The sequence below is a fragment of the Corvus moneduloides genome, chromosome 21 (assembly GCF_009650955.1).
Source record: "Corvus moneduloides isolate bCorMon1 chromosome 21, bCorMon1.pri, whole genome shotgun sequence".
In the NCBI taxonomy this organism is placed as follows: Eukaryota; Metazoa; Chordata; class Aves; order Passeriformes; family Corvidae; genus Corvus; species Corvus moneduloides.
The window spans coordinates 261,667-288,761 of NC_045496.1; the positions used below are offsets into that span (position 1 = coordinate 261,667).

The window sequence follows — 27,095 nt, forward strand, 5'->3', positions numbered from 1 at the left end:
TGTTACTTTTCTAACTTCTGAAGAGGTTTCTTTTTTGAATGAGACAAACAGAATGCCTTTTTCTCCCATATTTATGGGAGACATGGACTTATTTCTGCTCCTTTTATAAGTTATGGCACATTTACTGAGTTATTCATATATTTGTGCAGCATTTTTTATGCCTCTGTGCTTTAAAAAAGAAGTCTGAGTGTTCTGCTCACAGATGGGCCTTCCAGGATGCTGAGGGGCAGCTCTGCCTCTGGCCCAGGGGGGGGAATAAAAGTTTTAGGAGACATGTTGGCAGCTCAGGACCCATTGTTAGGGCTGTCTGCATATGGGCAACACCTTACCTCATGGGGCTTTAGGGAAAGTTGTCTGCTTCATCGGACTTGGAGCGGATGCTGGCTGAATGGCAGATCAGCCTCAATAAGTATGCCAGAAAAATTTATCACTTTGAGAACTCTACCTGCAGAACTGGCATTAACTTGCAGGTCAGGATGTTTGTTTCCAGCAAAACTCCTGAATTGACTTCTTAAAGGATTTTAATTTCTGTAACACAAAACAAAAATACTTAATAATCTGTAAATATCCTCAGACATCACACAAGAAAAAGGACCTCTTTTGAAAAGGACCTTTTTTCTTTCCCTTCCTCAACCTGGAATAAACTTTCCAATGCAGATGTTCTAAGAAAAATATGTTTTGGTCAGAAGTGACAAAACAAAACTGGTGCTTTGCTGACAAGTCTGGGCTGCCAGCAGAAATGTTTACCAACATCTGTCTTTAGACTATGCAATCATTCTCCTATGTTTCCTTAAAAATATAATAAAAAGGCAGAATGTGATTTCTCATTTCTGAGCCTCTGGTATCACTAAAGCTTTTTATTTGAGAAGTTCTGTCTTGAAAAGTTTTTTTGCTTAATTTGCTATCTAATATTAAATAATGCAATATTAACAAGTTCTTAGTGGTCTTATGGACAAATATGCAAGCAGCAATTCTTGGACTGGCTCCAAAGGCCAGCTGCCAGCCATCACCCCTGGCAAGGGGCTGGGGGAGTGATATGGTCAGAAAGGATTTCCAAATGGTAATTTTACAGGCAGCTGTTTGCCAATCCTCAGTTTGCTTTCTGAGTTTGCTGAAAAGACCTGCTCAACATCTTTTTGAAGATTTTAACCAGTGTTTGCGTCTTTGCCATATGGGATCCCCCTCAGACGCAACCATGGGATGCAGCCCCAGTGCAGGTTCTGCTGCACCGCACTGCACAGGTTGCCATAGTGACAGACAGGCGAGACATTACTTCAGAAATGTTGCTTTATTGCAGCTAAAGTGTATTTTGAAACAGGATCACATTCCAAGTCACTCCCTGTGTTTCATATAGGAACAAGCAGAATTATTGGCTTCTACAAATAAGAATTAGTTTGTACCTGCCCATTCCCCAGCAGACGCTCAGCAGACGTCATGATGTGCTGCATGTGCTTTCCATTTACCCAGAACACCCCTTCCTTCTTTCTCAGTATATGCACAAACACACTTCGCCTCTCTGCTGCCTTCAGAACTGCCCCTGCTTCCAAACAGGCCCACAAATACCATGTCACTGCTGGCTCTGATGTGCTGTGCCTTTTTTTAATAAAGAGTATCTTACTTGGGATTCCATCAATTTTGTTCACATTCATGCAGAAAGCACATCAGGGGAGAATTCTGAAGGATTCCTGACTGTGTTATGTCCCATCAAATGAACCAAATAAGGGGCATTCTGCAGGCACAGCACTACCTGGCCAGCCTGGGCTGAGATGTCTCTCAGATCTGAAACAGCCTTCCCCACGGAAACACTAAGCCCATGGAGATTCAAGATGCAAAATTCATCAGCCATCCTCTCCCCTGCAACGCCATCTCCATCCCACAGCTGGGGCAGGCCCAGAGCTATCAGCATCCCCCTTCTCCACTGATTAAACCATCCCCACCACTTTTCCTAAGAAACAGGGTGAAAGGGTGTGCTGGTGAAAGGTGGGGCTTGGGCACAGTTTAGAAACAGGTGTGTTGGCAGTTTGCAGGAGGAATGCTCAGGCCTGAGAGCCCTCCAGCCACAGGGCTCTCCTTCCCACAAACGGGGCAGATGGGTCGCTGGAGCCTCGGTAGGGGCATGGCTGGCACCAGGACAGCGCCGACTGAATTCTTAACACAGGAATAACGCAGGACAGAACGATCTTACTGCTTTTTGAAATAGAGTTTTGATCTATGCCTTGGATTTTACAGCTTGTTCTTTTACATCCTTTCATCCTTTCTGTAACTTATAGACAGGAGTTATTTTTTTCTGCAGTAGATTGCTACAAAGGCCAGAGACATGATTCAAATCCTGTGCTCTTGTGCATCTACTTATAGTTATGCTCATATAATATACTAACAGTATAGTCACAAAGTCAAATGTTGATTTCAAGCCTGTCCATCACACTCCTTCCAAAACACACAGCCCAAGTCAGATTTCTTCATGAGAGAATAAATAATGTACTGGTCCACCAGCTCCTTCCTTCCTGGCTCTGTGACCCTTTGTTCCCTGGGCTGGGAACTATTAGGAAGATTAGACTTCTTATTTTACCTCTTGCTCATTCTTTGTCTTTCTGCCTAAGCAGACATGACTCTATTTCCATTTATTTTGCACAGATCTCGACTACCAAGACAAGTAACAAGCACAGGCATTGGACGAATTCTTGTCTTGCTTAACTTTGTTTTTCTGTCCATCAGTCAGCAACTGGAAAAAGAAGTGAATTAAAGTGTAATGCTCCAGGTTTGTTATGATGCTAAAGAAGAGTAAAAATAATTAATATGGGGATAGCATCCCTATTTTCTCATCTGGAAAAAATTGAATCTCTCTTCTATTGAAACTTCAAAAATAAGAGTGGACCCCTGGCACAGAGAACTGAAGGCCTCAGCTTCATTTTGCCACAGCCATAGTGGTTACAATGGGACGTGCCTAGAGGTGAAAATCTTTGGTCCTCTAAAGGGGATGCACAGTTTGAACCATTCTGTGAATGAGGAGGACACAAAACCAATAAGCAGAGTCTGCTGCAGCTTACCGCTAAGCCTGTGGAAGAAAATCTGTGTCAGAAGGAGTTACAGCATTGGCCTGCCACAGAGAGCCAAGGGTTTGGCATCAGGAGAGGTGAGCCCAGCTGAGGATCTAACTACTGAGCTTGATTTAAACTGTGCCCTGTCTTTTCTCAGGTGCGGGATATGGGCTGAAAGGAGGCAAAATATGGCAGACTTTATGTCTGGCTATTTTGTACACCCTCATGCAAACACTGTCTCTTCTTTCCTTATATTCCTACATGAAACCACACACTTGTGGTTTGCTTTGTAATTAGTTTTGGTGCTGAGAGAAGACAAGAGAACTTCTTGTTAGATGGATTAAAGGGATCTATGCTTTACACCACTTGAGTGACAAGAACCATGTCAAACCAGTCTGCTCTCAAGGGAAAAAAAGTGACAGCACAGTCTGAGCAAGATGAGTTCTCCCACTTAGCGAGTGGCAAGAGGCAGGCACGAACTAGCCCTGTCAGAGAGCAGCCACAGGTGACTGGGTCAAAACAACCGGGACAGAGATGAAAACACACAGCGTGATTCCTCCTTAACTTAGCTGAAGCTCTCCTGCTGAGACTTGTGTCTTCCTACCAAGGGAACTAGAAAATGCCTTCAGGTCAAGGAGTGGGAAGGGGAGGAGCCTGGAAGTAGCTCTGCGCAAGTATTTCCTAGGTTGCAGCCATCACTTTATAATCGTGTTTACATGCAATGTGCAATAACGAGAACTCTTGTTGAGTAAAAGAGGATGGAAAGTAAAACGGAGCTCTCTGTGCCTGTGGCACAGTGTCAGTGTGGCTGAAATCCAGCCTTTGAGTCAGCTGAAGCCAGATGACGAGTCAGGAGAGTGAGGGAGAGATTCCCTTTTTGTTTCGGTTCGCAAGAGCTCTGCTAACATCAAACATCAGTGCAGTGGGTAGCACGGGAGTGCTGTGGAGGGGCTTGTGCTTCTCAGCTCCTCTCAAGTCCCCATGACTAGACAGCTCAGTGATGGTCTACCTGCTGATTGCATTAGGATTATTGGCTGAACTAGTTCGTTCTCAGCTTCACAGGCTCTAACATCATGCCAGAAATATCACAGATATTCGAGATCCAAATCCTTCAGGTGCTGTAGAAGTGAGCTAGTAGGGAATGAATGCTCCAAATTTGGATTCATAGAATAAGTCTATGCTGGGAAAAAAACTTCCTCTTCTCTGAAATTCTACCTTAGCACTGAATTCTGAAATTCTGAAACCTACAAACAAATCAAATCTGCCTTTTCTGCCTCTAACCTGTATAAACACATAGTTTAATGCAAATTCTACCAAGCATGACAATCAGTACCTTGAAATTATATGGCAGAAAACAGCCCATGAAACCATGAAGTTTGCTTAACAGTTTCCAAGGGATTGGAAAAGGGACTCTGCAGCTCTCACACCTGAACTCTCTTGTGCAAAGCAGATGCCCACAGCAGAGTGTCCTTTCCCTCATGGATGCTCTGTCTGGCCTTCACTGTGGCTCAGGAAGTGTGCCCAGCTCTGCAGAGTGGTCCCTTGCACTCTCCTCATGCACGTCTGTGATTACTGGCACAGACTGCCGTGGCAAATATGCACCTGTAGCTACAAGAGCATCAGCAGTGCTTCATCTGCAGATGTGTTGTGACTGTGTCTGACCATGTGGACCAGCATTGGCTCATTGATACCTGATGTTCTGCAGATCTTTGTGATCTTCACCTGTTGTGAACCATCTTATATCAAGACTGTCAGCATATCAGGGCAGATAATGATAATGCTAGCATCAGTAAAACTGCAGCTTAGATGGTTTCATGTGTGGCTGAAAGATGTGTGCCCCAGCCATGGTGGAAATGCCATGAAATGTGTAAAGAGTAACAGGGCAGGAAGGGCAGACAAAGTGATCTAAATGCTTTAAAGAAGAATGAACAACTCTGTAATACTGATGCAGGAGACGAGGAAATAGATAATTTTGTCATGATCAGAAAAATAATGGCATGAAAATAACCAGTGAGGTGACAACAAAACTAGTCATGTGCAGAGCGCAAGGCTCAGCGTCACAGCTATTGGATCAATGGCAAATGTTGAAGTTGACAATTGTATGCAAAGCTGTCAGGGCACATATAAACCATAAAATCTACTGATTTTAATCTCAGTCTCTGATTACAAAGTGACAATTGTCTTTCTTTTTTTCTTGGTTTGCACCTTACTCTATGACTCCGAAATGTGGACAAGTTAGGACAAGAACATCAGAGGAAGCAGACATCATTAATCAGCAATACCTCCAAGCTACTATGCTTATAATTGTCAAGACAAAGATTATGAGTAATGATTTTCTGCAATACATTTTCACAAATTGTTTTTAAAAAAGTACTTAGCAAAATATCGGCTTTTCTGGACAGCACCTTTTTTCCTGGCTAAAAGGAATTAATATCCAATTACATTTTAATGGACAGATAAAAATGCAGAAAAGGGATTGAAGATCTAGGAAGAGCTTTTCTATCATCACTTGGAGCTCAACAGCAGCAAGAAATCCTTATGGCACATTGAGAATTACTATCATATATTGGTTACCAGGCAGAGAAAGGCTTCTGCAGAGACTTGCCATGTTTTGAAGTAGCCTAAAAGTCAAAAACCAGAGTTTTTTATCTGTTCTGCCTCTCACAGAAGCCTTGGAAAAACTGAAATTCATGATGGACGGCAGTGACTAGAACTTCTTTTCCTCAGATTTCTATTGCAATGGGTTGTCTCCAATTTAAGAACATCTCTCAGCTTTTCAGGCCAGGAACTCTAACTGACTGCATGCAGGCATCTGATATTTCCCTGTAGCCTAGGGTATCTGCAATATGATAGTTGAACATTCAATGCTTTGCATACATCCTGCTCTGTTACCTCCTTTTTATCATCTGAAAATAGAACTTCTTATTAAAATTTTTCACACAAGGAATTTTTTCATTGCATTTGAGATGAACAAACACCTCAGGAGAAACAGTATCAGCAGGAAAGGTCAGAGTGGTTGCTCTGTAAAACATTTTTTAAAGGTCTTAAAAACAATATTGGGATAGGTCGGACAAAGTTTTCAAAAGTCAAATAACTGGGAAATTGTCAGTCCACTTCAATTAAATGATCTTACATTTATACTGTCAGCTGCAATAATAGTTAGTATTCTGTGAATTTTAAAGCCTGCATTTATACTCCTAAAGCATAGCACTAGGGAGGGAAAGTGACAGCCAAGTTGCTGTCTGTGGATGCAGCCTGTCCTGCCGATCTCACCAGGTGTGCCCAAGGAGCTTGACGCAGGGGCTGGTGTGTGTGGCCGGTCCCACCTGGCCAGCACTGCCACGGGACCTGCTGCTGTGCCCCAGCCCCGTGTTGCCACAGTGGCCACCGTGGGCACAGGCTGGCAGCAGCCACAGAGACTGGCATGACTGAGGAGGCCAGCGAGGTGACCCTGCTGCTCTACTCAGCCCTGCTGAAGCCACACCTGGAGTGCTGTGTCCAGTTTGGGGCTCCTCATCACAAGAGAAACAGAGCAGATCCAGTGGAGGGCCACAAATTTGATTAAGGGACTGAAGTATCTGTCTTATGAGAAATGGCTGAGGGAGCTAGGCCTGTTCAGCCTCGAGAAGAAATGACTGAGAGGAGAACTCATCAATGTCTGAAGGGAGGATGCCAGGAAGATAGATCCAGGCTCTTCTTGGTGGTGCTGAGCAGTGACAAGAGGCTATGGACAGAAACTGATGCACAGGAAGTTCCACCAGAACACGAGAAGGAACTCCTCTCCTGGAGAGGTGACTGAACACTGGAACAGTGACCAGAGAGGTTATGGGGTCTCCCTCACTGGAGATATTCCGGACACATCTGGACACAATCCTGTGCCGTGTGCTCTAGGATGACCCTGACTGAGCGAGGAGGTTGGACCAGGTGACTCAGGGTGGTCCCTTCCAGCCTGACCCCTTCTGTGATTCTGTGATTCTCAGGCAGTGCACAGCACACAACGGCTGTGCCCGTGGGGAGCAGCTGGGTTCCCTCCCCAGGAAAGCCCCTCGCCAGTCGCACCCAATGTCTCCTTTTTACATGTTCCTCTCTGGGAGATGCCACTTCCTCATTCTGTACTGCAGTCGCAGATCCCATGTCCTTATCTTGACATTAAAGAAATAGATTTAATTGTCAGTCCTCTTAACCGAGCGTTTAATTCCATTCTGTGGGGACTAAAGACAGTCTTAAATAATTGAGCGGCCAAGAGATTGGTTATTTCTGTTTTCATTGCCCATATTGATTTAAGTGCAGTTAATCCTTTCAAATACCCATGTCACACTGGGCCTGATGGCTCTCTTTAGGGCAATATTGTTCCTCTGGCTAGATTATTTGACATCAAGCATTGTAATGTCACAATAAATCCTTCATGTAGGCTGTTCTTTTCAGAGAAGGACCAGATGGGGACTTCAGCTCTTACATTAAGCTCTTGGTTTTACTAGTCAGAAGTTGGGCTTGTGAATAATTTTCATTAAATTTTCTTTTGTGCCTCATAAAAACTACCTCTTCAGCAGTGACATTAAATAATCAGAAGCCCAATTAAACAGGCATATTGACATAAAACAAACCAAGGTGTTCCCCTCACTGCAAATTAAATACAGTTGTGTGTAAAATAATCTCATTTGGGATATAACCCAATACAGAACTTGTGGAATGGATTTTACAAACAAAAAAGTAGGGATGGCTGAAGCCTATATCCAACAGATATGTTTTACAAGTCATTGCGACATTTCTTACTTCTGGTTAAGTCCTAAATCTGTCTGTCTACCTTGAGTTCCATCCAATTAATTGAAGGATTCTCCACTTGCTATTCATCAATGGATCCAAGTGAACACAATAAACATCTGTTCTCTTAAACTTCCCTGGGCTGATGCACTCACCCTTGCTTCCTTCTTTACTGTGCTTTTCACCACTGCAGAGCCTTTAGGATAACTCTGCAATTAGCTGGCAGTGGGAAATGGGAAAGCAGAGTAGTGGATGAATTTCCCCTGAAGCAGAAGGTATTGTGCCTTCGCCTGTGTTATTAATGTGGACAGCTGCTCTATGGAAGCCTTTTAAACTTTCTTCTTCTCTGGCCTTCCTTCCCTTTGGTAATAATTGCATTGTCTGCTTTTATGGGGTCTTTGGGGTTTTTTTTGGTTTAGATTTATTATAAGAATGCTTAATGGCCAGCTGGTAAAGAACCTGCATGGTGATTCTTTGGCTCTGTCTCCAGAGAAGGTGATTACACACACAACTTTATGCTGCCCAGTTAGATGGTGGGTGTCACGGAGGGATGCACAGGACCTCTTGGCACCATCATGGTGGGGGGAGACCAGGCTAATGGCATATTAGCTGCACACGGTCCCCATCTCCCTGACTAGTGAGTACTAGGGGGTCAATTTTATCAAATTCAAGATAAAGTTTTTATTGGACTTCTTGTTACTCAGCCAAGAGGTCTAAAGTCCTGGCCAATTCAGCAAACATGGCACTCTCCTTTGCTAATTTAAGCCATATCCCAGCATTGCTTTGGAAGCAGCAATGTCAGGACTTGGGCTCAAGGTCTTCAAGTTGTACTGTGGGCACTGGGTCCCTTTAATATCAAGGATCTTAATGCTATCTGCACCAGCAACCTTTATATTAACTAAGGAAAATAGATTCTTCTTGTTATTATATTTTGTTATTAACAAGAAATTCTTCTTTTATTACTGCTTTCTTACTAACCAGATGTGTATTTGAAATTCTTGAATTTTAAACTTCATCTGGATGAAGCACCTGGATCCACCTCATTGGGTAGCCTTTAGTGACAGAAAATATTTTGGGTTGGCAGCTAAAAGGACACAGAGTTTATCAGCTGTTCCAGCTCTGCTCACATAATCTCTTTCATAGTATCTCCCCTTACTTAGCTCTCCCATTCCTGTTGTCACACAGGTTGCTGGTTCACTCTGAAAAGTGTTCTTGCACCACCAACCTTCAGAATAAAATTATTATCTACTTCTACATTTAATGCACGTGCAGTCTTCATTGCATGTGCATTAAATGATATTAAAATCTGTTCTCTCTGGACTCCCTGTCTGTCAGGGCTGCCCTTCTTTCCAAGCAGAAAGATGATGTCCAAGCAAAAAGGTGTATTAGAAAGCCAGGCAGACAAGCAAGTTCTGCAAACCCAAAGAGGCATGTGTTTTAGACTCTGGTTTTCTGGACAAGGATACAGATACTCACTGCACTTGTGGATTACATCAAAGCAGTTTGACTTTCGTTCACTGAGAAGATTGTGTAAAGAACTTATGCCTATTACTTATCTGCTTGGGGTATTTACAGCATAGCAGCACGTATATTTTTTTTGCTGTTGGTTGCCATTCTTCTGTTCTCTTGCCACAGACCTGCCCTAAACTCGTTCTGGGTGGCCTCAGCTGCTCTGGGATCAGCAGCAAGGCACAGATAAATGTATGGGTCACTTCTGCTGTACATTTGGTCAGTTTTTTTGGGTTAATTTTAAGCAGTACATGTTACTGTCAAATCCTATCCTGATTGAGTAAGAGTTTACATATTTGATGCATTTTTAAATGACATTTTGAAGAAGTTTTCTTAAGATCTTAATGGAGACAGTCTGTCAAGAATGCAGCTCACAGCAGCGTGAGAGCATTCCAACGGCATTACTGGCTCGACAGCCACACACCCAACGTGGCTCTGCCTCGTTATGCCCAGAGGTGTAAGAATAGCTGTGAACAGCTAATAAGAATCAATGCTATTGGAGACATCTGGTTTAGTTTTCATTTTTCAGTGTTATTAGTGCTTATTGGTACAAGGCTCAGGAATGCAGCCAATCCCTTTGAAGTGGAGTGTATTGTAAGGCTGGAGGCATTGTGAGCCTTGTTGATGACCCTGTGTGTAACCTTTCTTTAAACATCCGTAATGCACGGAATGAGAAAGGCCTCCTTAAAAGAGAAGACTGGTGTACATGAAATCTTGTAGCTGACATTTTAGTATTCATTCTGAATTTTATAATCTCCAAACAAATAACAAACTCTTTAATCTTTCAAGATCCTTTAATTTTTAAAAAATCTTTTACTCTGGTCATGTAAAGACATCACTGTTCTTTTGGTTGTTAATATGTAACAAAGGTCCTTAATCTGTGCACAGTACAAGCAACCAGGGAAGATACAGCTCTTTGACCTCAACCTAGAAAATAACACAGAGACCAAGTGGAGCTGTGTCTTGCTCCCCTCAAAATCTAACCACATGCATCTACAGCAGCCTGGAACAGGACGACAATTTGACTTGTGAATAAATCGATCTGCATAAGCCCTGCAGTTTGGAGTGAGGTTTTTAGAGGCATTTTGCAGAGCACAGGGAGGTCAGCACAGCCTTAGGAAGCTCCTGTCACAGGTGAGGCTCAGAACAGCAGCATGGTGAGGTCGGAGGGTTCTGTGTGTGCCATGCTCTCTGGAGGCTGATTTGAGTAAAGAGACTGTCACAAATGCAACAATGACATCATCTGGAGAAAGCTGGGAGAGATGATCTGTGTGACAACCATCACTATCCTGAAGACAGTGCTAATGTACTTTGACTTATACACGAGAAAATTTTTTTACCATGAATGATTCAGGTCCTCCCTCCCAATTGCCTTGAGGAGAAGCAAACGACAGTGTCTGCCCTCTTTTTTCGACTGGTGTGTTGGGATGAAGCTGATGCTCAAACAGCAGGATGTAACTCCAGTACCTGGCATGTGTTAGTAAAAGAGACCTGGTGCTCACTGACTTCAGCATGGGCAAGTAAATACAGATAAACAGAAGTGAACCAACCGTACAGCATGAGACAAAGCAGTAAGGTGGGTGAATGGTGGTAGTGGAAACAGCTCAGTGTTCTCTGCTTCTCATTAGCAGTGGGGAGTGTCAGCTTGGATTTTTCAACAGTTAGTGTGAAGTTTGAACTCATTAATTTGTAGGTTTTTTATAGACTGATTAATACAATTACTTACTTGTACTTAAATGGAATCACAAATATTAGCAAGAATCAAAATATAATAAAAATGGGCCAATAGTGAGATGAGAAAAGTGGCAGAAGTTGGTTGGCTTAAAAGATGAGATGTAATAGCAGACATATAAATGGGAGAGGAATTACTCAGGATCATAAAAGCAGGACTGATAGAAGGAAGGAATTAATGGCAAAGCTTGGGCTGGCAGTGAGATCTGCAGGGCTGCGAGAAGCTCTCATAAGTAAAGGGTCAGGTGTATCACCAAGGACATTTAAATCTACTAGAACAAGATAGAGCAGAAAATGTCTTCTGAATAAAATGCCGTAGTCCTTTGGGATGAGATACAGGATGTTACAGAGCCAGCAAGTTCTATCTGTGTATTTGGACTGGCCACCAACATTGCTGCTGGGATGTAGCATGGCATCATGTGTGAAGAGGACAAAAAATGTGGTAGTGATCATTCTGAATGGCATGGACAAAATAGGATGTAGGTTTAGTTACAGATGCACACCAGCACAGAAGGTATATCTTTTCTGCAGCAGAAATATACATTTGGTTAAAAGTTGTCCCTTTCAATTCCTCTTTGCAGGAACCCTTGAGTAGCAACAAAAGCAACAAATCAAGTAAAGCTACAAAGAGAATTTTTCTTCACATGGGAAGAGTGATCTGTGATTTTTTTTTTTTTTAAATCTGGACACTGCAGAATTGTTGTTTCCCAGTACAGATAGCAAGGATATGTTTTAAACCAGAACACTCTTTCTCTGTTAATCCAAATAAGAATGAACTAATATGTTCATCACCTGATGACAAAGAAACAAGGTGGCACATTGGGGCAGTGTGTAAAAATGTAGAACAAAGAAAACTAGCCCACCATGACAGTGGAAATAAGAAAACTGCACATTCCTCTGCCTGGGGCTTCTTCGCACCTCAGTATCCTTAATTATGTTCCAGGGTATTTTGGCATTCCTTCTATTTGCATTTAGATCTTTCATCAGGAAGTTAATGTTCTCAGAGCAAGTAAGATCTCAAACCCCATAAATCCTAATGTTTAATACGTGAACGATATAGAGATAAGTATTTAATTTTGCTTTATGCATGACAGAGAAGCCAATGACAAATAGCACTGAGTAATATTTATGAGTTCCATGCCTGAAGGAATAATAAGTACCTTAAATTATTGTAAATTCCAACAAGGCACATGCATTGAAGGCTTTATAAAACTTTATACTTTATGCATGTTAACTACCACTGTTCTCCCTGCCATAGTTCAGCTTCTTGTGTTTCCAGCTGCTGTGATTGTAAAGCAGCATCTTCCTGAGCTGAAACAATCTGTGAGAGTGTATCTAAGTGTCCTTCTTGATATTGGTCTGGCCTCCAGGTACCAGCTATATCCTGTAAAGGGCCATGAAAAGGGCAATAAGGAAATTTATTGCAGTGCTAAGCAAGTAGCATATGTTTACTAAATGTCTATCATAGCTAGAAACAAGATAGGGTTCATCTTTCCTTCTTCCTTTTCATTATTTGTATTTTAACTTTACGTGCCAGCTTTGCTGACCAGCATTTCCTGTGCTTGCTGAAGGGCAGCTGGAGAAAGGAACCTCACACATTCAGGAGCACAGCAGCAATTTCTACAAGCATCTTATACCAGTTCATCAATGAAGAATGAATGGAAACAGAAGGTGGACTATAGCAAAGGAAATCTATAGGAAGCCACTTCATTTCTTGGATTTTCAGATGCACCTTATAACTGGACTCAGAAGAAGTCACAAGTGTACAGGGAGGTTTCAATTCCTCTGGCTGAATTTGGCTCTGATAGTAGTGGCAAACTGAAGATGCCTTGGTAGGTACGGAAATATTCACAGGTATTTGTGAGAGAAGACGGCAGCCTTGTGTAAAATGATACAGTTGCCAAGTGTTATCATCAACACTAACTACATGCTGCAAGACTTAAAAGATATTTTACAATGTACTATTTTAAGAGCATTGTAGCAAGGAGTAGCTGGCAAAATGAATGGAAAGTAACCTGGCTGCATGAGTAAAATGTTTTTCTCCTCAGTTCTAAAGAATACATGTATAGAGCAGAGGCAGTGGTTGGCACAATTGTGTGACTGGGTTTCGGGACATCATTTAACCAAGTATTATGAAATGAATGGGGGTAGGAGGGAATTTTCCTGTCTGGGATAGTATTTAGATGGGTAAAGAGGTGGTTTCCAATTTCTAAAATACCACGTTTTAGTACCCATCCTCTGTGCCACTGCGCCACATCAGTGTGAGCCTTCTGCAGCCCACACTCTGCTCAGAAGGTTGCACAGCACATGCACACCAGGACACTCACTGCTGCTCACAGACAGTTGCACTGACAGGAAATGTAGCAGCAGAGCCAGTGCCCCAGTCCTGCTTGGCAGGACTACCTCCTCTCCTTCCTCAGAGCAAAATCAAAGCCTCCTTGAAAAAAATTTTAAACAAAGTTTACAAAAACCCCCACAACAATCCCTCTGAGTAAGTGTTCTTCTCCCTTAAGGGCGATTTACAAAACCCATACCTTGGATGGGACCGCTTCCAAGAGAAGCTCAGTTTTGTTTTTACTCCATTAATCTGGAATGGCAGGAAACTCTTATCAGTTTGTGCACAATACGTTTAGTTTCTTCCCTTCTCTCTTCCAAATGTACTTGGCTTTATAAAGGTATAGAAGACTTTGAGAAATGTGATGCTGTGGGCTTGCCAAAATAAAGTACAAGTGATGGTGAAACAATAACATATTTAACAAAGTGTTGTGGAGAAGACAAGCTGCAAAACCTATCTGCCGGGCTGCTATCTCCACTGCATCACCTGCAACTGCACAGAGCAGTCCTGGGTATCTGCTAAGTGCTCTGCATACACAGGAACACAGCAGGAATTACCCAAGTTCATGTGCATCACCCAGACTAACACTGATGACAGTTCTTTAAACTCTGATATCAACTATTGAAACCATGTTGTATAGAGAAATCTTTGGTCACATCCATTCTTGGACAAAAGCAATAAGTTAGTCTTGCCAGTACATTTAGAAGAGACCTTTTGAGCAAGATACAGAAGGAAGGAAACTCCATCAGATCTTCAAAGACTAGTTCAGACACTGGGACATGACTGAACCGGCAGAAGCAACATCTCTAGGAGTTAGTTATGTCATTTACTACAGGTACAACATTCAGGCCTGACACACGACAGATGCTGTAACCTTTACATTTGTGTGGACAATGGAATCCATAACTCTTATTGTTAGACCAGTCTCCTGGACTCGGTCAAAAGATTTGTTTTGTGTTACCACAACAGAAGGCTTAGAGGGAACCAAGCAAGGAGAAGGATACAATATGTGTGACTCCCACAGGATAAGAGACAGCAGCCATATTCTGCTCCTCCTGTCGTGTAACAGGTGTATTAACATATTTTTAATTCTATTTTTTAATTGAGCAGTGGAGACTCTCTCTTGCCAGCTCTGGCTGTTTTGTCTTTTGGGTGAGAGACAGGTATGTAAAAGATCTTGAATAAATAGTAGCATTCTGCAGTCAGTGTCCATCTATAACTCATTTTCAGCTCATTCTAAAGCTTAGACTAACAAGCGTGCTGGGAACACTCAGAACAAAAATAAAAAGAAATTCAGAAAGTTGGTGAAATGCAGTTTTTCTTGGCAACAGGAAAGAGCATAGGCTGCCATGGGGAGGTGCCTGGTGGGTGAGGGAACCATTCTCCTGCTGCTGACAGATTGGCATCAGTGGATGAGAGCCCAGGAAAACTGACACACGACTGTGGGAGTGGGACCTGTGTGTGGGCAGATCCCCATGTCATCTCAGTGCCAGAGGAGTGTGCTGAGATTGAACCACAGCAGTGGCTCAATCAAACTGACAATGATCAGACGTGTAACTCATCAGGTATGGGTCACTGGAGAGCTTGCAAGAGGTTGTAGCTGCTCAGATTCCCTGTCCTTGGGAAGAGTTGCTGAAACGTCCTTGTCCTTTGAACAGCCATGGGTGGAAGCCAGTGGGCTATGCTGGTCAAGGTCAAGCACCTTGGAGAATGCCAAGGCTCCTGTTGTTTTCTGAGGCTGAGCATGGGGACTCACTGGCAGCGTGTGGTAACCGAGGGGTTGATATCAGGGCAATAAACAGGCAATAAATCCACATTTAGGGCCCTTGTCTACCACTGTAGAAGATCAGCTTCATGGCTCAGACAGGTTTTGCTAGCATTCATTTAGGAAAAATGAATAACAAAACATAAACCATTTGATCTGTTGGAAGTGTTGCAAAAAGATTTTTAAAAACGTAGTTCAGAATTTTGCTTCACAAGAATGTGGGGCACTTTTGACTTTCTGCACTGTTTTACCAGGATGCTCTGAGGACACTGCCCCCTCCAGCCTCTGCTAGAATGACTGAGTCACCTGAAAGTGGAGGAGGGTTTTTAAGTGCTTGGAGGAGGGGCAGGCTTAAATCCTCAAAGGACTTCTCTACTCTCCAAATTTGTGAAGGCGTTTCTCTGCAAGGAGAATTTTCCTACACTCCCAAACAAGTGTTGCAAGAGATTATTTAAAACACTGCTGTCGGTGCCTTATAGCACTAAGCCTAATTAAGTTTCTCTCATGTCTTGGAGGACTGCACATGCTTGCTTTCAGGAGGATGGCAAAGCACCGACACTGCCAGGAGATCCACGTCAATGCGTGAGGTACCTCTGCAGTAAAAATAACAGCCAGAAATTGGTAGCTGGTGCTCATAATTTAGAGCCAAGAAGCTAAGATTGATGTTTGCTGGCAGCAGGTTTGTTGTGGTTAAATATCTTTTTTCTTTAGCCCATGAAAAATACTCACACAAGAATTACTTGATCCACAGCAGAAGAATAGGATTAGCATCAGGGAGAGGTGTCTGGTGGCAGCCTCAATAGTACAAGTTTCCCTCCCTGAATGGAACTCATTCTTCGCCAGTTGAGCTGGTGGGAAATTCTTGCTCCTACAGGAAAGTGCATGGAAGGCTGCCACGGTGTTGTTTTTTTGCTCTCATGTTATGCCCTTTTGCAGGGGTCAAGAGTTCTTCCATAAAACTCACTCCAGGCTAGAGGTCTCAGCATAAGGAGCCTACTTGGTATGTCCTCCCAGAAAGGATTCTATGCATGGGGTGATGGAGCCCCCATGAAATGCCTGTCAGCCCAGCACTGTTTGCTTATTCCAGGTTCACTGGAAGGAGATCTTGCTTCACTCTTCAGCCTGTCCTGGCAATTTTTTTCATAGATTTTCTCTACCAGAGCCATATCTCAGTAAGATCTCTGTGCCACAGCCAGCCGGCTCCTCCAGGCTGACAGTCTGGCACAGGCACACAAAGCCGACTGAGCCATTGACAAAACCAAGGTGCCGCCCATTATTTGAACATGCTGGAGTGGACAACTGCTGGGAGATCACGAGTGCCAGACAATGAACGAATCCTCTGCGGTTAATTGTCATCCCTGCCAATGAGAGGAGGTTCGTCGCTCTCGCAGTCAAGGACAAAAGTCTTTTCTTCGGCCCTTTATTGCCTGTCACAAAGCTGGTTGGTGCAGCTGGGATCAGGCCCACAGCTGATCCTTCTCCCCCACCCCGGGCCGTTCCTCCCAGCTCAGCTGGGGTCACCCGGACAATGGGGAAGCTGCGTCTGCTATGTCACAGGACGCTGGGTCTATAGCCTGGGCAGCCCGAGAATATGTGTGTATGCTCCTGCTTGACGCTCAGGAGCTTGATACCTCTTTGTTTGCTTTGCTTTATTGTAAGGTAAAATGGAAGAAGGGAAAATGCCCCTGCCTAGAAATACAGATGCAGAGTGACATAAAACGGATGAGAAAGGCACAGTTCAGCTGTGAGCCTCGCATCTCAGCTCAGCACAGGGGTGGTGTAGCAGGAGGCTGCCACAGTAGCTGTGTTGCCTCGCTGCAAGGGTTCTGCGGACAGGATCCTCTCCACAAAGCAAAGCCTGTTTCATGATCAGGTAACAGGCTGCCTGGTGTAAGGTGTCAGGATAATTTGGCAGTTCTTCTGGCAGATCGCTCTCCATGCAGGAGTGAACAGGCAGGTCTGACTGAGCTGCAAGCAGACAAGCCATCAGAAAATAGTGATCAGAAAGTTGTACTGCTCCCTGTTTTTCTGTGTTGGAACTTTGCTTCCCCGATGTGTTTGATGTAGCTGCGCTAAAAGCATAGAATAATTTTTTCCACTCTGTATTTCTGTGGTTACCTTTCTCCCAGCTTGGGAGCCAGCAAGCAGATCCCAGCATGTCCATTTGCTACTCCCCACTTGGCCTCAGCAAGACATAGCACAACCTGTGCAACCTATGCTTGTCTCATTAGGACCTAACCTGGTTACCTGCTTCCCAGCATTCGCCTAGTGGCTCTTACAGAAAAGCACTGCCTCGCGTCCTCATTTCCATAAATCTACTGCTACCAAGAGCGTCACAGCAGCTGGCTGCTTTTCCCACAGTTTATCTTGTGTAATGACTAAACCACATATCATTCATAAATATCTGCATATTTTTTCTGCATCTCCATCTAAGCAACTGCCTGTGTTCACACCTGCACTGAACACCAAAGGGACAATGCCCAGTGGTGTGGGTTAAATAAAAGTATGCCCTTTGCCAGATCACCACCAAGGAGCTGGGAAAAGGTCAAAACTGCAGTGGTGTCTTTCCCCTTCTCCCTGCTGTCATGACTGCTATTATGCCTTCAGTGCAAGAATAGCAGAGGCTGATAAGCATCCTGAAAGAGATGATTTAACTTGTATTTACCTATGCATATAAACCAGGTTTGAGACAACACAGGCAACATCCCATTCTCTGGCATCTAATGTTAAAGAAATGAATGGCTCTTAGTTCATCTACTGTTTTGGAATAATGTATTCCCTGATTTTTCAGGTGTCATTGGATTATTGATAGTTATTGTGTTCTATCTGCATATCAGTGCTTGTACTCCCTCCGCAGAAGACGCTCACCTGGAAGCCTGTGGAAATTGAATACATATTCAGGACTCAAAACAATTCCTGCCTGATGTATTCAAACACGGCAGCAGAATTTCATCACCTACCTCACCACCAAATTCTTTTCAGATCTTATCTTTTCCAGTCATAAGCTAGAAAAGATGCATGATACAATATCCTAGCAGTGCTGCAGGGGATGTGACTCCACCAGTAATTTGTGAGATAGATGTTGGGAGTGCCCCTAACGAAAATTGTTTGAGGATAAAATTACTGAGCACAGTGCTGAAATGGTGCATCACCCACTGGCCTGGTCCAGGATTTCCAGAGGGCTTCTACAACCTAGATGCCAAAATGCTACTGAATATCAATTGGAATTTTGTTCCTAATTCACTTGCCTGAAACCCAATTAATCCTTTCCATAACATTTCTTTCAGGTTTTGGATGGTGATTACATTAAAAATCCTATAGACTTTGATCATAACAGACAATATTTCCTTTGATGTGGTAGAGCTTTGATAGCCACATCAACATAAAATCAAATTAAAAGAAAAATTTAGAGATTTGTATCAGTTTACGATGGCAGCTATTCATAAAAATTGAATTGGTGCATATATGATATTTACGTACAGTCTGAGAAGCACAAGCCAGGGGACCAAGGTCTGATGCAAAATTGAGGTGTTGTTAATGATAAAAAACTTAAGCACTATCATAGTAGAAATTATAACCTGTGAACCCCTGTTCCAGACCAGACTGGGGGTCTAGGAGTTGCCATGTCCTTCACTTGCCACCACAGGTGACAACGTGAGTATTTTTAACAAAGAGACAGGAAACATCAGTTGTTTTCTGACAGAGCATCATCAACATGGGTTGGGAATTGGACCTTGCCGGGCTCTGGCTGCTGGTTCCTTAGAGAAGAACAGATTTTCTTCCTGAGAGTAGGTGTGCAGGGACAAGGTGCTGGAGAGACCCTGTGCCCTCCATAGTCCTGCCCTCCATCGGCACCCGTGGAACTGGCACAGGGGCACTGAAGGGATTTTGCATAACTGGAGGGCAAGATTTTCCTTTTGTTGGCCACAGTGTTTGTACAAGAAAGACCTGCATGACTGAGTGGAAGAAAAGAATATTTGTACCTTATATGTTGGAGAAATTGTTCAGGAACAGTTAATCCTCATGAAAATCCTTCTCTGAAATGCTGCCAAGAGCAGTGGCTGTGTTGTTATTTGCCATGCCAATGTCAGTCTGTGAGGAGTGCCTTCTCACCATGTAGCATGTGACTCTGGCAAATAGAGTGGGACATTTTTCTCCCAGCAGGACACAGCTGATTCTATCATTAATGCTGCCTGGGCTCCAGGAGTGCCAGCTTTTCCTCCCCCTGGGCATTTCCTGGTATTGGCTACGTGGCAGTGGCCAGGCCAGCGGCAGGGCACTTACAGGTGGAGCACATGGGGTACCTTGTCTGAGCACGCCTTACCTGGAGAGCCTCTTCACACTTCATGGACATACATGTACACTGAGCATCTATTTTATCTCACTCATTTTTGTTGATTGCAGCATGTATCCTCAACTCACAATCCTCTGCACTCTGTGTCATTGAAAATCAGGTTCTCCTCAGCCCACTGCTGTCACACAGGACGTATCTGTGAAATCTGCCCACCTCAGGGATGATGCTCATCATTTAACATAATCTTGTGCTTTCCTTCATGCTTCATTTTTCATGCTCTTAGCAGCCATAACAAGTCTGAAAGGTAAATGATGAGAAGCCTGAAGTATGCAAGGAATGACTATTTGATTCTCCTGCAAAACTGGGAAAGAAAAGCCACAAACACCTTAGAATTTTCACATATATACAATCTTGTTCATGCCACACCCATGCTGGGCTCAGAAATGTAAACATGCCAATTTATTTTTATAGGAAAATCAGAACAGGTACCTGGAACATATAGAAGCTTTGCAAGAGCACTTTTGAGGAAAAATTGGTCTTATCCAGTTAATTTTAATTCAGAAGTATAAAAAACCAGTATTTGCATAGAAATGTCATGTCAGGTAAGCTTTGTGTTTACTTTTCAGTTGTATTGAAATAATAATGTTACCACTGTGTTTTCATTTAGGAAAGCTTTAATCACTCACATGTGCATTTGGTTCAAAACCAATTAATTTCAGATTTTTTTTTCCTCAGTTCTCAGAAAGTTAGCTTTCCATTCCAATCTGTCAGATTTTTCACTACAATAAAAAAGTCCTTTTATTCTCCAGTGTTATCAAGTTTGACAATGCAAAATAATGATGATTAATAAAATACTACCTTTGCTTTGACTAAACCTGTCTGGTTTTATTGCCTTATTTTGTGGAGGTTTGTTTTCCTTCCTGTGGTGTAACTGTTACTTTTAGTACAGAAACACAAATGTTCCAGGCTTGCAGATACCAGCTCCAGTTCTCAGAGGCTCCCCTCTGACAGCTAATTGAGGCGTTGTTTCATTAGCAGTGTGAGCAGGAGCAGTACTGCCTTCCTTGCCCTTGTGGCATAGTTCCTTTGGGAGTGGGTGAGTAGAATAATGTGGGGAAAAGCAGCATCGAGACAAAGCAAGGACTAGCAAGTCTGGGTGTGTTTGTCATGGGGAAAGACAGCTCTGAGCTGTGATGTCCTGGTCATCTGGAGGACGGTTGTGGTGTCTTGGCTCTTCAGGGTACCTCTTCTAACAGCTGAATGCTGCTACATGTTTCTTAGAAGATTAGGAAAGAAAGGTACAGAGTTCTTTATTAGAAGCTGAAAATTACTAAATGCAGTAATACGTCTGGTGTGGAAGTTTGACTAACAGTTTGAACATGTGAATTAAGGTTCAGAAATTTACTGTGATGCCCTCAGGGGCATGTCTTTGCAGTAGCTCTATGCAGAGATAAGCAAGGTACCATGAGAATCAATTCCTGCTTTTTGTAGCTACAGTAATTTGGGCTAATTAGGGCAAACTGAGCACCACCCTGATGCTGAACAGAGAGCTGTGTATAAATTCAAAATAACTAAGCTGTCAGCTTCAGTGAGTTCCTCATCCAAAAGACCTCACTTGCAATCACCTGTGGAAAAAAGCTACTTGCACAGACAGGCCATCCTGAGAGCATCCCAAGCCACGAAAAGACGTTTCAGTCCTGAAGAAGTTGCAATGCTTAGAGCTTCCTGCCAAGCTTCCCTGGTGTTGCCTGCAGGGTGCCAGGTTGCCAAGCCTTTGGGGAGAGACTCGGTGCCCGGGGACAGCTGGGTGCTTGGCCAACTCTGGGTGGCTGACCTAGCTCGAAAGGGCGGGGAGAAACCGAGTGCGCTTCCCATCTGTTCTGCCCAGCACCAAGTCCGGTAGAGCCTGGCCACGCTTCCAGCAGTACCTGCAAGATGAAAGGCTGAGATCTGCCAGTGGTTACCACCTTCCTCCAGCCCAGCCCAACCTCAGCAGTGCCCCGGGGCTGCCTGAATCATCGCAGCAGCACCAGCTCCGACAGTTTGCTTTGCAAAGCATTAGCTCCTAAATGCCTGTCTCTGCTCCAGTTCTCACTCGGTTGAAATGACGAAACCCTGCACGACATCAGTCTGACACCGCTGCTTACTCCTGGAGAGGATTCGTTTGCTGCATTGACAAAGCTGCCAGGTATGTGGAAGGGGGAGGGCTAGACTGTGCTCACATGCTCCAAACCTGAAAACACAGCACAATCTGATGTAAACAAACAAGTTCTGCATATTCTCTCTTCCCAAATATTCAGAAGTCTTAAAAGAATTGGGTGTGTAATTGAAAGTAGCCAAAGGCAGCCCTATCCTGTGCTACCAGCGCTTACGCAGCCGATCACCCAAAGTTTCACTTGGCAGCTTGACAGGGTTACGCATTTTCACATGGGTGAACAGTTCTCTAACAAAGCACTGCAGCCTGAACAACGTTGAAAACCACATTGTCTTGTTCCATGGACTCTGATTTCAACAGGCTGGAAGAGAAATTTTCCTTTTTTGCTCCAGCCTTGCCACCAAGTCCCTTGCCTGAAAGAGCAGCCTTCCAGCACCAGGAGCCTATTTTCTTTGACCTCTTGAATCTCACTTGCATTTTCACTAAGAGATAACGTGCCTTGTATTCTGCCCCATGTCCTTGCTAAGCTCCTCTGGAGACATAGTTCCTAATGTCAAGGGGATCCCGCTATCAGGAAAAGATCTGAACCAGCAGCATTTTAGATTTTGGAACACCGTTGATCAGAAAATTTGACACTTAGAAGGGATGCAATTGTTCTAAGAAATGAGAAGCATTTCCCTGCAAACCCAAGCACTCCAGAGGATCAGCTATAGGGAACAGGGCTGTCTCCAGAACACCAGGTTTTCTTCCTTGCATGCCATGACCTGCACTTTTTTCTCTTAGGGCCCAGAGAGGAAAATCATTCCAGGAAAAGAAAACTCAGTATGTTACAAGTTGATGAACAAACCACAAAGTGGGGGGCAAGATGAGCCTCCTACAGCTCTGCACTGAGGAAACAGAGAAACTTGTCCCTACTACCATGGTGGGTCAATAGCTCTCTTAAAGCTATTGGATTTCCCATCTTTTGAGAAAAAGTCCCACTTTTGATGACTTTGTTGCTAAAAATAGCTTATTTTAAAAACTGAAATATGACAAGATAAACAGAAAATTCCACAACATGGGCAGACACTACACTATACTAAAATCTGACATGCTTTTCTACTAGTATCACAGTTTTCATTCATGTATATGCTATTTCCTTCTTACTTGCATAACTTAAAAATACGTGAAAGTGCTAGAGTGCTCCTGAGAGCTCCATCCAAGAGCAATTCTCCTGACTAAATCAATAATTAGCCATCATGAAAAAAAGAAAAACAAAAAAGGAAAAAAAAGAAGTAGCAGTCTCTTCACATAGTTGGTTTCTGTTGTTTTGGAGGATAAAAAATGCTTTTTCCATCATCACTCTTGTGAGGGACATAAAGGTCCACCTACAATACAAATCATGTTGTTTACCAAAACCACAGTCAAGAGCACTTCTGGTTCCTTCTGCAGCAAGCTTTGATGTCAAGTGGTGTTCCCAGCATGGAGACAAATTTATTTATTCATTAATTTAATATATTCAATAAGCCAACCAGCACACAGACTTATTCTTTACAAGTAATTAGAATGTATTACAAGCATACAAATGTGCCTAAGATTGAGAACTTGGGTTATAATCTAATGAAAATATTGTCACTGAATTAATTTCCTATGTGGTGCCAGACTCACAGAATAAAAAGTATATTGAAAGTCTTCAGAGACCTACTGTCAACAGCCCAGCACTACCTCTATTTTAAGCACGAGAAGATTTGATTTCAAAAGCCTGTTCTTTTTCATGCATGTTCTAGTTGTCTTAAAGGAATCTTCTGTACTTGAAAGGCCTCATAAAAGTTTCAGAGATTAAGAAAGTGAAGAAACAGGCAATTTTTGCTACAAATGTCATTAAAATTAGTACTTCAGTATTAATAACTTATCTATTAATTAAAATCTATTTATTTATTAGTTTTATTGTGCTATTGATTTATTAATAGCCATTAGTCATTAAAAATTCATTAGTCTCACAGAAATGGAGTTCAGCTGTCAACTTACCGGGCTCAAGGCAGTTGGTCCTCCCTGTGACGAGCTGCAGGTTGCATCACTGCAGCAATTAAAAATCGGGGTGGGGCCGACTCTTGCTGTGGCCGTAGCTGTGGTCTTTGCCAGCACTGCAGCAGCACCCAGACCCTCACTGATACTCAGTCCTTGTCAAAAACATTCATTTCACACTTGCCTAAGATTTTAATTTCTCAGTGTTTTGTAAACTGACTATTGGTGTATCAGTGAGAAGAGAAATTTTTTTAAGAATGGGACGTGTGATCTCAATAACACACACAAACCCTTCGGAGCAAGCTGGGACAGACACAGACTGTTGGCTGGTGCTCTCAGAGAACAGCTGCTTGGACTCATTCGTGGCCCTTGGAAGTCACACAGGCAGATGAACCACAACTGGGCTATTGCTTCCAACTTTCTGTTCTGATCAGCTGGTACAGAAACCAGGCAGAAACGGCCGTGTCTGGATGCAGACATAGGCTGCAGCCCCACGAAAAGCCACATCCCTGAAGCTGCCAGCCTGATAGCAATCTGCCTTCCAACACACTTTTGTTTCTTTCTGCCTAGTGCACAGCCTGGGGGCTTCTCCCTCTTTTTAGAAGTGAGAAAAAGAGTTTAAGTTATCCAGGACTAAGTAATTAATTGTTTCTAGTCAGATGTATTTTGCCTGCTTCAGTATGCAGCCGGCTTCCATTGCTGTGTCCTGCACGAAAGGCGGTTGCCACTGGGAGTATAATTACCTGTTTTCTCCTCTCAGTTTTAAAACAAAAGGTTTCCGCATAGTGCTGAAGTGTAAAGAAAGATCAAGGGAATGCTCAGGGTCCCTGAGAGCACTTCAGTGCAAGGCTTATCAGCGGCTCCTTATCGCCACTAATCTGACAACACAGGTGCGATGGGATGCCCCAGCTGGGACGGATCTCTGGTAATCTGATCAGGAGTAATTTATTGTGTGCTGCTGGACGCCAGTTTACTCGTTACCAGTTGAACAAAGGAAGAAATTAAGCCTACCTGAGTGGTGCTGGTACCCGGAGGGGTGTGGTGGGGAGACCTTGGCTGTCTGTGGGTGTGCAGTTCCCAACCATTGCACACCACCACTGACATGTTCCCTGGGGGCGGGGAGAGAGCAGCTAATTACAGAATGGGTGTTCAGAAGGAAAAGGCATTTAATATCCCATGTTCCTTGTTTTAATAACACAGATGGCTCACTGTGAAACATCTTCCTTAAAAAAATATAACTCCGTGACCTGCATCCTTGCTGCAGTGGCAGAGCTGGAGCAGCAGCCTGCGCCTTCCCACTGCTCTGGGGAAAGGTCCCTGTCCCACCGGGTGGACAGGGCTTGTTCCCAGGGCTGGGTCAGAGAAGTTCATGGCTGAAAGGGTCAGTGTCCGGTTACAGCCAGGGTCACAAAGCAGAGAGGTGCTCTCCTCAAGCTCAACCCAAAATGCCATGTACAGAGGCGGACATCAATGCACGCTCAATTCTGCTCCTCTGTGGACCAGGTCTCTGTCACCTTCCTCATCCCAACTCCCTGCATGAGCTCCCTGGGCCCCACCACCTGAGGGGAGGTGGCAGCATGCCAAAACATTGTCTTGAACACTGAACTGAAGCAGCAGAAGAGCTAAAAATAATTTGGGGAAGAACTGTGTTGAGCTCCAAATGAGGTGGATTGTTTATTCAGGAAACAGTATCTCAGGCAGAAAGCTGTAAGGAACCCTTCGGTGTCCTACCCTTTTCTACAGTAATTTGAATGGGAAAATGGCTCAACTCTGACAAAACCACTTGAATTCTACCTAAGCCTGTTTAAAAGTAAAATATCACAGCATATGGAAAGATTTGTTTGGAAGGGGAGGGACACACAAGCACATGACAGTGACAAAAATATCTGTCACTGATGGATGACATGAGGGGTTTGAACCAGGCTCCTGTGCTTTATGTACAGCTCCAGCCTGTCCCTCCTGCCAGCTGCTAAAGGCTTGCCATAAAGCATTGCTTTTATCTGCCTGTCTTACAGAATCCTTTTTGCTTTGGACATCATCTGACTATGCCAGGGTCTGACCAAACCCTCATTACCCGCTGCTTCTAGGAACTGGATCTGTCCTATCTGCCAGTCAGTCAGCAGGCACAAGGGATGGCAGGAAGATTTTGGAGTGAGCAGATGTTGTATTAGATCCCTGCACGGTTCCTTGTGGGTGCACCACCCCACAGGCATGCAAAAATGTCACTTCACTTCCTCATTTTGGCTAAAGATGAGAGAATGTGATGTCCTCTTGCTAACTAAAGGTCAAGAGATTGTTAGTGTAAATCCAGGTGGCAGAGCAAAGACTCTATCAACATTCAATGCAGTGAAACGTGCATTGCCCTAGTTCGTGTTGTGGTTTACATAATTCTCCACTGTTATTTTCTTTGCTCTGCAGTTTGGGGTGCCACTTTGGTGATGTCTAACACTGGGCCTTGCTCGCTGGGTGATAGCCCCAGAGCCTGTGATTGACATGTTGAGCTATGACAAGAGCATCTGACCCTGGCCATGGCTGGTGAGAAACATCAGACCTGTGCAAGGAGCTGCAGGCCAAGGAGAGGTGCAGATCATTTCTGACTTTAAGGTCTTCACACATACAACTGACACCGTGCTATCACTATATCCAAGCAATTCATATTTAGTTCTCGAGGTATGAGAAAAACTAGCTTAAGACTGCAAATGGTGGCTGTGGCTTTGACAAATACTGCAGGCCAAATTCATTAGTGAGCTTTCAGAGAGAATTATTTCATTTTCCCATCATAAGTAAACAAAGAAATAGCATTTCTATCACCTCATTTCAGAATGTACCTGCTGGTTCTGGGGCTAATTATCATGTTCTTTCTGTGATGGAAAATAGCCCTACAGCATCTTAACTGCAAAATTTGGTTTTCAGGAAAAAACGGTTTTCTGAGGACATAAAAATGTGTTTCATTCTTTCTGAGTAATTGGTTTATATTTGAATATAAATAAATGAGAAGCAAGTATGCTATCTATTTCATAGCATTTGATGTACAATCATTTATACAGTGGGGCCATACTCATAAGTTTCTTTTATGTTATTAAAAATACTGATAAAACACTAGACATTCATTTGTTACACCACTTCCAAGTGCACGGGAGGATGAACAAATGTGTTTTCATTATAAGAGGTAATAATAATTAAGAGTGACAGAACCTTATCCTCAGGATCTGCCTCCCAGCAGCAGTTTGGCTGATAAAAAACCAGAAGTTAAGATAAGGCAGCAATTATTAAGACAAATCTTTTGAAGGGCTGTTTGAACTCCTGTGTCCAGCAGATAATCTGATTTTACAAGGTGCTCCAAGGGGGGGAGGCTGCATGGGAAGCAGTACCCAGGTGCAGGCCTTTAGCCCCTTGCACTGGCATTTTTACCTCTAGCCATTTCCCTGGTCTCTTCTTCTTTTGTTTGCTACAGCTGTGGCACATAAATCAGTCTCCATTCTGTCTCACTGACACCAAGGAGA

At 43.4% G+C, this 27,095-nt stretch overlaps 1 long non-coding RNA gene across 2 annotated transcripts; it reads right to left on the reverse strand.

Moving 5' to 3' along the window:
• Positions 1–1,273: 1,273 nt before the first annotated feature.
• Positions 1,274–23,666, reverse strand: LOC116454297. 2 transcript variants are annotated; one of them, XR_004244053.1, is made up of 3 exons: positions 23,596–23,666; positions 19,464–19,730; positions 1,274–17,107 (listed from the first exon to the last, which is right to left on the reverse strand). It is a non-coding gene; the product is annotated as an uncharacterized LOC116454297 (long non-coding RNA). The 2 variants fall into 2 exon arrangements; XR_004244052.1 differs by lacking the exon at positions 23,596–23,666 and having other exon boundaries at positions 19,464–21,239.
• Between the last annotated feature and the right edge of the window lie 3,429 nt (positions 23,667–27,095).